This window comes from Felis catus, chromosome X (assembly GCF_018350175.1).
Source record: "Felis catus isolate Fca126 chromosome X, F.catus_Fca126_mat1.0, whole genome shotgun sequence".
In the NCBI taxonomy this organism is placed as follows: domain Eukaryota; kingdom Metazoa; phylum Chordata; class Mammalia; order Carnivora; family Felidae; genus Felis; species Felis catus.
In genome coordinates this window covers 22440429-22453627 of record NC_058386.1, presented here as the reverse complement: position 1 = coordinate 22453627, position 13199 = coordinate 22440429, and the positions used below count along the sequence as shown (strand labels likewise).

Here is a 13199-nt window from a genome sequence, read left to right as displayed (position 1 = left end):
GCAGAAACTCCCTTTATGTGCCAGTTGACTGGGTAACTCCATGAGCCATAAGAAGGGAAAATTAAATTAACTATGATCAGCTGTTTATTTTAAATACCAACCGTTACCTTAATTCATGTCTGGCTAAATTTAAATTGTCAATTCGGTGTCATTTAGGAATTGTTTATTTTGGCTTTTCTTCTTTTTTCAACTTTTAGATCTACCTTTTTTATTTGTTGTTGTTTTTTGGTTTTGGCATGGGTTGTTTTCTGTTTTTTGTTTTTTGTTTTTTTTTTTTAATATCTGGAATGTTGATTTTCTCTGCTTCCCTGCCCTACAAGCCAGGTGATCTAGGTGAGATGGAAAAAAAAGAGACCATGAGGGTTAGCATGATAACACCCCGGAAGTCTGTTTCTCAGGTGGTCTTTATGAGAGCAAGAAAAAAATCGTCCAGCAAAAGTGTGATCCTGAAAGTAGCAACAGCAGTTATCACCTGGGATGTTTGACCAATACAGATTCATAACCCCTGCAAGAGGAGTCAGGTTCTCTGAGGATGGCGCCCTTGGGAGTAATAGTTAAAAATATTTCCCCAGGTGATTCTTATGCGCCCAAAATATAAGAAGCCTCCTTCTGGCGGCCATCTTATTTTCAGGAAGGATCCTGAGGACCTGGGTGTTTCTCCGTCAAGGATAAACCAAGTGAAGTGAGCCGATTAACAGGCAAAACGCTTGCTGCAAGGTTGGGGGCAGTAGGCGCCAGGCACAGGCAGAAAGGGAAAGAAAAGCCAGAGGGAGGGAGCTCCACCGTTCTTCTCGAGGTAGGCTCTTGTTTATGTGGAGAACAAAGGCAAAAGAAATGTAGAGGAAATTAAATTTCCTTGTAATTTGCTGCTACTCGACCAAAAGTTATGGCACAGCAAAGTGTGACATTCTTCCAGGAGCTCTCTAATGTTTTAATGTTAATGTCTTGCTAGAGGGAAAAAAACAACCTGGGCTGGAGTCTTGTCAGGTCTCCAGGATCCTGTCCGTTGTCTTTAGCATATGAAAATCCTTCTGGAAACTTGCTCGTCTTGATCTCCCCTAACTCCAAAGTATATCATCAACTGCTTCCTACCACCCCACTGCAGCTCTTTCTGCTCACGTCCTTTAATGAACCGCCTTTTTGCCTTGAAAACGTCTCAAAAATTCTTTAAGTGTTGGTTCCAGGACCTGCACTTCCAACCGTATGGTCCGGTGTGTGACGTTACTAGTTCTATGTCGGTGGTGATGTTTTGAGACTAAGGTTTTATTTCTGGTAGTGGACGTGTCTGCGTTTTCCCGATACTTCACATGTTACAGGGTTGCCAAAGGAGTTAGTTACTAATGCCTCAACAGAGCCAAAATAAATGCAGTTGGGTGATCGCTTGAACCTTGATTACTTAGGAGGAAAGCTTTTGTTTATACAAACATTTATACAAAATGTTGTATAAAATTGTATTGCCAACACATAGCACTGGTGTATCTAAACGTTAAAGGGATTTTATACTCTGCTTTTATGTTCACACAAAACCAGTGGTGACGGTGAAAACTAAATTGTTTTTTCATACCATATATTACTTCACCTAAAAAGGTTTGTTTTACATTATCTCATTTTGTCCCTATAAACGCAAGCTATTAACTCCGGGCGGGGGGGCATTACTAAGAATGGTTCTTTGATTTGCCCAACATTGCAGTTAGAAAAATTTCAGACCCAGAATATGAATATGTATTTTCAGAGTTGATGGTCACCTTTTTTAGGGTGGGATGGGTGGTGGTCCATGGTCCTCAAAATACAGTTCACTTAATCTTGGGTATCCGTGAGATCGTTTAAGATAGTCTGAGTTTTCAAAAATAAGATTATTTCTCTTTTTCACCATGTTAATATTTGCACTGAATTTACAAAAGCAACAGTGCATGAAAGAGCTAGCAACTTGACAGGCAGTGACCTACTATGTATTTTTTAAGACTGCTGGTTTTGCTTAATGTCCTAGTACAAGTGGGCAAAATCATACTATTCCAACATCTTGATTGCCTATTGTAGTAAATGATTGTCTTAAGGCTTTGGGCAGTTTGAGTTGTGAGCTGAAGTAGATGTTTTTTGGAAACAACTAAGTTGTTTATTTGACCAAACGGACTGCCAAGTAATGATTATTCAGATCTGTGTATTTGGAAGACGTGGTCTCAAAAGGATTCACATGAGCCTGCTACTTCACGGAAAATACCTGACAGTATTTGTTGCAAGTAAAAACTTGCGAAGTTTGAGGCAAAAACCTAGCATTTTGGGGAACTTGTAAGTGGGTTTGTAAGCTTGATGTCTTCTGGGGGATTGCTTGTCTGGTGAAAATGGTGGTGATAGTAATGAGTATAATTTTGATAATAGGTAATAAAGTGCCAGTGAGCCAAAAGATTCCTTCCAATGACAGTAGTTTGATGTTACAAAATTACACGTGTGAAAGATCTATCAATGCATTTTAACAGTACAAAAAGTCCATCGATAAGAGTTGGAGATTCCACCTTACAACTTTTATGAAACTAACGTGTGAAGTTGGAGTGTAGCGTTACAGAAGAGCATCAAAAATTATCCTAAAAGGCTGTTAAAATGTTGTTCCCTTTTCCAAATTCTTGTCTATTGGAGGCCGAATTTTGTTCATACCTGGGCCTCTAAAGCAACATGTAACAGATTGAGTGTGGAAGAATCAGGATTCACTTGGCTTTTCTATAAAGCTAGACATTTAATAGGTTTGTAATGTAGAACAATGGTATTAATGCTTAAGTTTTTGTCAGTTAATTTTAAAGGACCTTAACCTTCCTACTTGGATATTTAATGGTGTAAATATTAATGAACCTGCCCCCCCCCCCCAGTAAGCCCTTTGGGTGTCTTCAATGATATTTAAGAGTGTAACAGGTCCAAATACCAAGACTGTTTGAGAACTAGCTCTAGTATACCAAACAAAAGCAATAAACAATTTGGTTTTTGTATAATTCTATTTATATAATTCTTCATACTTAAAATGCTTTTAAAAAATGTTCTATTGGGTTTTGAGAAAATTGAAAACTGCGAAATCTATTTTTGATGACAGATAGGTACCTGGCTTGAAATTGGCTTGAGTAAGACCTGTACCTGCCCAACACTGACCAGTGCATCAAGTGTGAAACATATTCATACTGTTGTTTTGTAACCGTGGGTTCCAGCAGAAAGCTTAAACCAACTCATCAGCATCACTTACTGATGACCTAGAGATTAATGATTGACACCTGGCTTAGGGAAATACTCCTCCCCAGCCAGCCCCACCTGCCTAGCACTTTGAAAGGGCCCTGATCGTGGAGCAAGAATATGTCTAATACATAGCAAGAATATGTCTAAGTTAACAGAAGTGTATAAAAGGACCAAGCTGAGACTCCATTTGGGGCACCCTGGTTTCAAGGTGTCCCGTACACCTCACTGGTTCCTAAGAGAAATTGTGTCTTAGCATGGCTCTTAAAGACAGAGGGTAATTGGTGCTGAAATTTGGTCTCGAGACCCTTGCTGTGAGGCAGTCTATAGCTGTTATGCATAGCCTGCCTTTAATATTATTTCTATATTCTCTGCTTTTCCTGCAGTGAACTATCAATAGACACACCATGCTGTTTTGGTCCTGTGAGTCTCCTTCAATAATGGGACCCTTTCTGGTTGCCATCATCAGTACATGAACAAGTCAAATTGACTAAGAAAGACAGATGTGTTACTTAAAATTGATACATGCATTTACTAAAAATGTTCTTTTAGAATGTTGGCTCTTGGTTGATTTTTTTTTTTTTTTTGGAAGTAATCTCTATCCTGAATGTGGGGCTCAAACTCTTGATCCTGAGATGAGGAGTTGCATGCTTTGTGGACCAAGCCAGGCACCCCTCTGGATACTGTGTGATGAAGTATATACTCTAAAATATGTCTATCAAACCATTTATTACTAAAATCATTCAGTAAATTGTCAGAGGTTCTCTTAATGCTGTATCTATTTGTGTAGTTTTGACATCAAGAACAGTAGTTACCTACCAAAAAGTCTGGAGAGACGGAGCTCCAGAATCAGTGGGGCTGCTGAGTAATTTCTTAAGTACACAGGCTGTTACCAAAATGATTTTCCTCTATACCTGGAGAACTGACTTTTCATCCTTAAGATGTGCATGTTCACACAATACAGGTAACACATATGCATACACCCGTGGTCAAGTGAACAAGTTTTTTTTTCTTTTATTACCATTCATGCGTTTTTTTTTTTTTTAATTGATGTATGGTTAACACACCATGTTTCAGGTGTTCTGACTGTTTTGTTTTTTGTTTTTTTTAATGTTTGTTTTTTTGGGGAGGGCCTGGAAGGGGCAGAGAGAAGTAGGAAGAGAACCCCAAGCAGGCTCCCTGCTGTCAGCGCAAAGCCTGATGCAGGGCTCTAATACATGAACCATGAGATCATGACCTGAACTGAAATCAAGATTCAGATCCGGATGCTTAACTAGCTGGGCCACCAGGGCGTCCCACGTGTTCTGACCCTTAACCAAGGATGAAAATAGCGTTAGGAGACACCTGCTTCCTCCTACCCACATGGCCTTTGGTCAGAATTGAATTACAAGAATACACCCATCAGTAAGGGAGGTTGGGACCAGAATGACTGGCATTTTGGTCTCTATCATGGCTACGGACTTGGCTTTCTAATAGGAGGGAGAGAAAACACCCATGGTGTGTGGAAATCCGTTCCTGTATAGTTGACAAGTGAGACTATAGAGTCCTCTGAAGTGTAAAGAAGGAAGCATATTGGGGATGGGCTAATAGTTTGAAATCCCTCATTCAACTAAGTGGATGATCTTCCTCTCTGTTTAAACAGTCAGGGAAAGATTATTTTTCAGAAATTCTGTTCTGTAAGGCCTATTTTGCTTAAATAAGGAATCATTCAACTACCTAGTCAAAAATCATTTCCTCTTTCAAGTCTTTGTAGATGGCAAAAGAAAGAAGTTGATCACTTCTGACACCTCACAGCCTTGTTTCCAAGTGACTATTTTAGAGCTAGTTGTATTGAAAGGATATGTTTATTTTTGGTCTGCCCTTGTAGATTGAGGTCCTATAGGAATGGGACTGTACTGTCGGCTTCCATATAAGGGTATATTGTTCCATGGGGTTTAGATGGAAAACAGATGGTTGAAACAATTTTTCTTTGATTTTTTAGAAAGAGTATAAAATGGGATTGAAAAAAAAAAATAGGAGAAAACAATAAATTCAACACAATTTTATCTTGACCATGTAAGGCTATACCTAACAGGGTATTTTTACTAAATACTATGCTTTTTACTAAAATGAATTTCTCCATTCTTGGGTTAAATTAGCTGTAAGACACTAAAGACCTATGTTCTGTGATTAAAAGGATTGATAATATATAAATTCCTTTTTTGTGTGAAGCATGTTTGACCTTTGGTTTTAGCGGGTATAGTATACTATTTATATCTTAAAGTTATTAACAAGAAAATACCAAGCATCCTCAGAAGTAAAAATAGCTTCTTCAGCTAAAATAACCAGCATTAAAATAAAAGAGCTATAAATATGCATGCTTTACAATATAAACCCAAATGTCCCCTATGGTATAATTAAACCAATCCTTAGCATTTAGAGAGGGCTTTTCATCTGTGGATCTCCTAGTGATTCACACATTATTAATTCCACCCAAAGGCCTCTAAGGTAAAAAAGTTATAGATTAGGAAACGGAGATTTTGGGTTCATTTGCTAAAGGCTGTAATGCCAAGAGGCTTCAGAGATGGGCTTAAAGGCCAAATAAGATTTTCCTTATCCTCTTCTCAGGTCACTAGTTAGTTTTATCATGATTATAAAAATATGTTTTTAATCAGCCAAGTGGACATTGTAACATGCGTTGGCCTTGAAGAGTTTGAAGGAACATAAACTAAACCATGGACTCCAATCTAAAGCAGAAAATGGAGATGGAGACAAACTTCAAAAAAAAAAAAAGACTTGGGATGCAAGATTTGTTGGCATTCAAACAATTATAAAAATATCAAATAAAAATTGAACTGGTGTTGGTCTGTATAATGGCACCCGCTGGCATGTAAATACAGTGTTCGGTATAATGGGAATTGTATATATGGTGTGAGAGCTAGAAAGGGAGGGATGAGGGTGTGAGCAGTGCAAGGACTTAGGTGTACAGGAAGAAGCAGGGAAGGGAGAGGTATTTCGGGTTATGAATGTGTTCTAAATGTACTCTGATTTAAATCCAGAATCAGGTAGAAAAACGTGGACGGAAGAAGTGGAGGAAGATAGGGTAGCATGCAAAAACGAATGTATGAATTCAGATCTCATTACCCTCAAATATGCAAAATTTCACTAATGGAATTTAGTTTTATTATCTTGTGAAGAAAATGGACGTCATGTCCCTGTATGACCGCTGAGAAGAGTCTAAAATGCAATCATCCTTGGACCAGATTAGTTGCACTTAAAAATAATCATTGGTACCCCATAAACCTCTTAACATCTTCATTGCCAATGCTTGAGCAATGAAATGCATACTGAAATGAATTAATATTCTCACAAAACACTTGTGTATGTTCTGTACACTTAGCAGAAATGATGCTTGAGTTGTATGGGTTGTCAGGAAAGCTTTTTAGAGTATTTCACCCTCTCCAGTTTCTCTTGATGCACTCCTTAGGCAAAACTTTACCTTTGTGCTGAAACTTGATAGGCCCCCAGGGATTTTATCTCCTAGAGTCCTGTCCTATCCCTTGGGCATTTGGAGAATGCAGCTAATAACAAAGAAATAGATTACTCCTAGGAATAGCCCTGGAGCCTCAGGAGATGAATTCAAATTGTCACCCTTTGATCCCTACTAGTAGCTACAAATATCTAAGGAAAATGAGACCTCAAGTAAAGAAGGCTAAATTTTGGAATTCCCAGGAAGCCAATGGCTAACATTGTTACCGAATTAAGTCGGTAGTGATGCACTAGGGACTTACCTGCCCTTCGAAGATGCTAACATCCTAATTGATGTAATTGTTGCCTTGCTAAATACTCCTCCTCACGGTTTTGTGCATGGAAAAATAGGTTTCTAAGGTTGAAAAACAAGTACATTTCATCATGTCCATTATATGTATACATGTAATATATATGTATAGATAATACACATTATAAGTACATTATAGGTAATGTTTTTAAAGACACAGTGCCTTTTCTACCTGAGTAATTTTACTACTCGGGTAGTAATTCTACCTGAGGAAAAATGAGTGCCCCTTTGTATTTGTTTTACCTATATTCAAATATTGCATGAACTTGTTACGTAATTTGTGTGACAAATTAGTAGAAATGTAGTGGTTTAAAATGACAATCACCTACTAGCTCATAGTTCTGTAAGTCACAAGCTGGACACAGTGCAGCTGGCTTCTCTGCTTAGGGTATTACAAGGCCACAAAGTACTGCTTTTTGGGTTTGGGGTTCTCCTCTAACCTCCTTCGGTTTGGTAGAATTTAGACCTGAAACAATAAAACACCTGGAAGACACCATAGGGAAGCTTGGTCTTAGCAGTGATGTTTTGGGGATCTAACTATACGAAACTGAAAAGCTTCTGCACAGCAAACAGTCAAAATGAAAAGGCAGCTTATGAAACACGAGATCATAATGGCAAACAGTTTTCCACTAAAGGATTCATATGAATAAAATAGAAGTCTTAAAACTCACTAACAAATAAACTGATTAGAAAAAAGAGCAGAGAACCTTGATGGACATCTTTCCAAGGAAAACCTGCAAATGGCCAACACACTGTGAAAAGATGCTCAACTCAACAATTATCAGAGAAATCAAATAAAAACGTGATAAAAACCTTAAGCCTGTTAGGATGGCTATTCTAAAAAAAAAAAAAGATGTGAGAAAAGTTAGGATGTGGAGAAAAGAGAACTCTGGTCTTCTGTTTTGGGCAATACAAACTGCCAGAGCCGTTATGGGGAAACAGTATGCAGGTTCCTCAAGACACTGGCAATAGAACTCTAAGATGCAACACTTGGATTTCTCTGAGAAAGCTGCACACCCATGCTCTTTGTAGCCTTATGTACAATAACTGAGACACGGAAACAACTCGTGTCCATTGATACATGAATCCATAGAGCTAGACGGGAAACACTTGTTTTGGATGTATGTATATGTATATACATATACACATACATGTTGTGTATGTATAGAACCTACATGTTGTATATGTATAGATGTGTATACATATACCTGTATATAAAAATACAATAGAATATTCAGCCACAAAAGGAACATTGTGTCACTGGTGGAAACATGGATGAACTTGAGGGCAGTATGCCAAGTGCTAAGTGAAAACAGCTGGACGTAGGAAGACCAGTACCATATGGTATCACTTATATGTGGAGTATTTAAAAGAAAAAACAAAAAAGCCTAACTTCTAGAAACAGTCCTTTGGTGGTTGTCACGGGGTGGGGCAATGGGGAGATAAGGGTCAAAGGGTGCAGACTTTGAGTTACAAGGTACGTACGTTTTGAGGATCTAATATACAGCCTGGTGACTGTAGTTAAAGATACTGTGTTGGATACTTAAAATTTGCCAGAATCTGGGAACCTCTGGACCTGCTGGAGCTGGACTCCGGCACCAGAAGAATAGAGGTTAATCATTCATGCGCACAAAATGGAACAGTTAACTATGGGAGGTGATACATGTTTTCCCTTAACTGATAGTAATTTTAAAATGAATGTATATGAAATCATCACATTGTACACCTTAAATATACTACAATTTTGTCCATTATACCTAAATGACCTGGACAAAAGAATGTACTGCTTCACTGGCTATGGGCTGAGGATGTCTCTTGTCTTCTGTCCCCTGTGAGTTCCTAGAGTCTGCGTGTCCTTAGGCTGCAGCTACCTCCCTGTCTTGAAAGCCAGCAATGGAGAATGTTCCCACATGGTTTAAATTTCTGATTTACTCTCAGTGTGACCTCTGGGCCTAGGTTTAAAGGACTCCTGTCCTTAGATCAGCCTCATCTGGATAATCCAACTTTGTTAAAGCCAACTATGCCCTATAATACACCCCAGGCTTAGAGGCAAAATCCATCATACTACCAGTCCCAGGAATGATGCATGTGGTACACACCAGTGAGCTAAGATCTTAAGGGATGTTGTGAAGCTTGGTGCCTGGTACCTGGATTATTGAAACCCCTTTTGATAACTGTAACAGGTTAAAAAACCATCTGGACATCAGATTAAGATCTTTTTTACATTACAGGCAAGTGAAAATTTGAAATTGTAATTAAAGCCCTTGGTAGCATTCTGTCAAAAAGCAAATTATAAATGTGACTATCTCATTAAACATGTTGCTCTTGATTTGCCTTAAGGAAGGTCAGGTGGTTAAATTGAACCCAGAAATAATGAATTTACATTTCCTTGTACTAAAAGTATATTTTTAACACAGCATGCATAAAAATCCCCACAGTGTGTCTGCAATGTCGTCTCAAACCTACTTTTTTCTTTATAAGAAATATGTCCTTCATATAAAAATGATTAATTTTGCACGAGGGCAGAATTTGTTGTATAGGTTTTTCTAAGAGTAATGGTAGTTCAGTCCATGCTAAATGTTCTGCTTCAGGCAAAGGTATTTTCTCGCCACTTTAAAAATTGAAGAAAAGTAAAATATTAACTATACTTTTTCAAATGAGACAAAATGATCATTATAATTTTTAAAATGTCATGTCCATGTCATCACAAGTTTAGGAGTCTACATAATTTTTCTCTCTGTATATGGAAAAAGAAAATGATGGAAGATACTGTTGAACAAGTAATGAAAGTTGGTTGACCTTGCCAATGTAAATCTGATTGAACTACAAGGAAGAGGAAGTGGAGCTGAACTGATATTACTACCACCCATATGAAGTTTTGGATATCATTCTAGTATATTTTTAAAAAACTTGTCTTTAATGTTATTTCATTAGAAATAATTATTACAGTTTTTGAATACAGTTTTATATACAGTTTTTGAATTTACCCCATTTTTATATACAATATTAATCGGTAATTTGTTTGAATCAGTCAAAATAACATCTACAAGTTATAATTGGTTGATAATGTTCTGAAAGCTCTCTGCTTTATAACTCTACCTTTTTCTGTTTTCCAATTTTATGAGATTTTTTTTTTTTGCTATTTTCTGCAGGATTTGGCTGACTGTATTCAGATAGCATTTCTTAAATTCCTTTGTCTTCTCTGTTCAGGTTTTACTTTTTTGCAAGCCTACTTTATAGGTGATAAAGAACCTGGCTTCTTTTGACTCTATTTGAGACAGCTTTTAATTGTGATGCATATACTGACTTTAATGATTTTGCCATATTGTAGCTCATTCCTGTAATAAACTGTAGATCTATAAGCAGTGCCTTTTGAGGTCCTGTAAGTCATCTTGAGGCAATTTAACTGTGTTTAATTGCCACCATTAGTGCAAGATTTATATAGATAATATTCTTTTCATCAATATTTTGTTGCATAGGGCAATAGTTTGTAAAAGAAGCACGAAAGCATGAAAGAAGCATTTCTATCAGTTTCGAAATAATGACTTGGCTACTTAGCATACTTCAGAGATGACCAATGAACTTCATTTTTCTTAAAAGCCATCCTAAATTTTTGACTGTGAGCACGCTTGAAATGTTCCAATCTGGTGCAGTCTTTATTTTATTGTTCCTTAAATTGTGCCAACATTGATGGCTAGCAGATGAAAACTGAAGTTGGCTTCTGAAGCTCTCTGCCATGCCCTCAATTTTTGAAATCATACATGCTTTCTAGTATGACAAAATGACCCAGGCTATTCTTACATCACCCCTGGAGTCTGCCATTTCCTTGGACTCCCATTCCTATTAATAGGAAATGGTATTTAGAGACCACAGTCTAGGGGCTGGTAGTGCAAATTTTTTACTGGGTTAGTCTTTGTTGCTATCACTTTTTGGTGAACTGAGCTATGACATTTTTCGTGAATTTTATACCCTGCATTTCAATTCACATTTATCAGCAGAGGAAGGTTTTGATTTAACCTCAGAAATTTTTCATGTCTTTTTCTCTCACATCAAAAAAAAAAAAAAAAAGAGGTTACCAATGGTAATTTGATTATTTTCTACAAAATACACGGATAGCTGTCTAGGAATCACAACACCAACATTGCAGAAAACAACTAATTACTGAGAACAGTTTCATATTTTTTTCCCATATCCTTTTTTCTTAGAGCATAGGTCACTAGTGATGTACCATCATACTGTGCTTTTAAAATAACTTGAAATAGTTCTTGTGCTTATTGCATCAGCTCACTAGAGAATGGGGCCGTTTAATTTTGCATAGTTTTGATATTTATGTGTGGCTCTTGCCACTTATAATTACATTAAATATATTCACGCTGCCGAAAGTAAATACAAAAATCAGGGTATAGCACGTTAAATAGTTTTTATCCTTGTCGCTTATTAAGGAAGGTTTTCATATTTTTGTGTTAACCAGAACCATACTTGGCACAGGTAAAGCTATCTTTTTTTAAGTGAAAAATACATCCTAGATAAAATTCCATGAAAGTGTAGAAAGATAGTCTTTATCTTTCTGTATTTTAGTTATGTAATATTTAGTCGATTTAGTCATGTAATTGGCTTCTGAGAGTTTTTTCCACCTTCCTTTGCCATTAAAAATTGCATAGTATTGTATGCTTTGCTAATGATGTATTTTTTGCCCTGTGTGCTGGTATGTGTGATAAATTTGTTTACCATCCGTTGTATATGAAATACTCTAGGGTTAATTTAGGAATCTAAGTAATTTCCTTTTCAAAGAGGATTTTCATTTCCTTCTGGCAACCCTTAGGACAAAGGTGACCTGTATCTATTCTGCCTTGGATTGAACCCATTCAAAGCTGGTTTTAGTATTAATGAGAGCTGATTTATTTCTGGGTTGCCCTTTTTGCTCAGTCCTTCACAGACCCCAAAACACATTCTAATGTGATTATCAGAGCCATTCTTTTTGGCATTAGCTCAACTCCTGAGCTGTATCGAACTTGATGTAGCTCTGCGCAGTTTGACGGTAACACCTCCTGGGCACTACCCAGCTTGCCCTTTTTTGGGTTTGTTTTTGTTTTTTCAGATGTTATTTTTTTCAGTCATCTCTGACACTCATCATGGGGCCCTGAGATCCAGAGTCATGTGTTCTACTGACTGAGCAAGAGGGGCCCCTGCCCCAGCAGGTTGTCCTTTTAACTCTTGTGTTGCTTAGGAATCTTTACACAACTCAAGGGAAAAAGCAATGTTCTCTTTTCTCTTGAATCTGGGATGACACATCCTGGATGTTCTGTTCGGTTTCTGATTTCTTCAAGTAGATTTTTCTTACGTGTGAGATTTGGTAATTGTTCTCAGTGAGACATTTCAACTTAAGCTATGCTGTCAAAGCTAGTAGAGGTCTGGAATTCACTTTTAAGTAAAATTTGCCATATTAACTTTGTATTAACTTTGTAAAGTATTTGTCACTTCTTCGAAGTGGTGGGAAGATAGTCTGAAACCAATAAAGATAGTATCAACGTATTCAAGGATTTTTATGTTAGAGAAAAGAATATCCTAGGAAAGGGGAAATCAATGGTTGAGAACAGTTGATTTTTTTTTTTTTTTTTAAGATAGGGAGAAATGACAGCATGTCTCTGTGATGATGGAAGTGATTCCTGAAACTGAAAAATGAGGCAAGAGAGGCAGGTGAAGGCCTTCAAGAGCCACAAGGAACTGGAATGGACTGTGTAGTGGAGGAGTTGATCCGGCAGAGAGCAACTGAGACATGTCAGCTATTTTAACCAGAGGGAAGGCAGGAAATGGGCATCTGGATCTTAGTAAGTTAGTACATCTCGTAATGGAAATCAGAATAGGGGGAGGTTCTCCCCACTCATGTTGTATTTGGATGAGAAGTCGGCTCACTGACTGTGTAAAGCATAACGATGATTGGGGGAGAGGGGAGAAGGTATAAAATAATCCTCTGAAAGCCTGAGAAGGTGATTTGTCCAAAGGTAAGGTAAGTTTACCAGGCATTCTGTGGGATCTCTTGGGATTTGGGGTCACACAGTTAAAGTGGGGTTAGTTCTTCCTATTTTTCTCTCCTACACCTGCTCCAAAGCAAGCATCATTAGATGAAAGATTTACTTAATTCAGGTGAGTATTTTGTCTGGTGAGTGCAGAG

The 13199-nt window shown here is 37.6% G+C and overlaps 1 long non-coding RNA gene across 2 annotated transcripts in view; it reads left to right on the top strand.

Annotated features, from left to right (window-relative positions):
* The first annotated feature begins 626 nt into the window (after positions 1 to 626).
* Positions 627 to 13199, top strand: part of LOC123383486 — a 64434-nt gene continuing 51861 nt past the window's right edge. For both annotated transcript variants that reach the window (XR_006593236.1, XR_006593235.1), the window contains exon 1: positions 627 to 796. This is a non-coding gene — a long non-coding RNA (uncharacterized LOC123383486). The remainder of the gene's footprint in view (positions 797 to 13199) is intronic.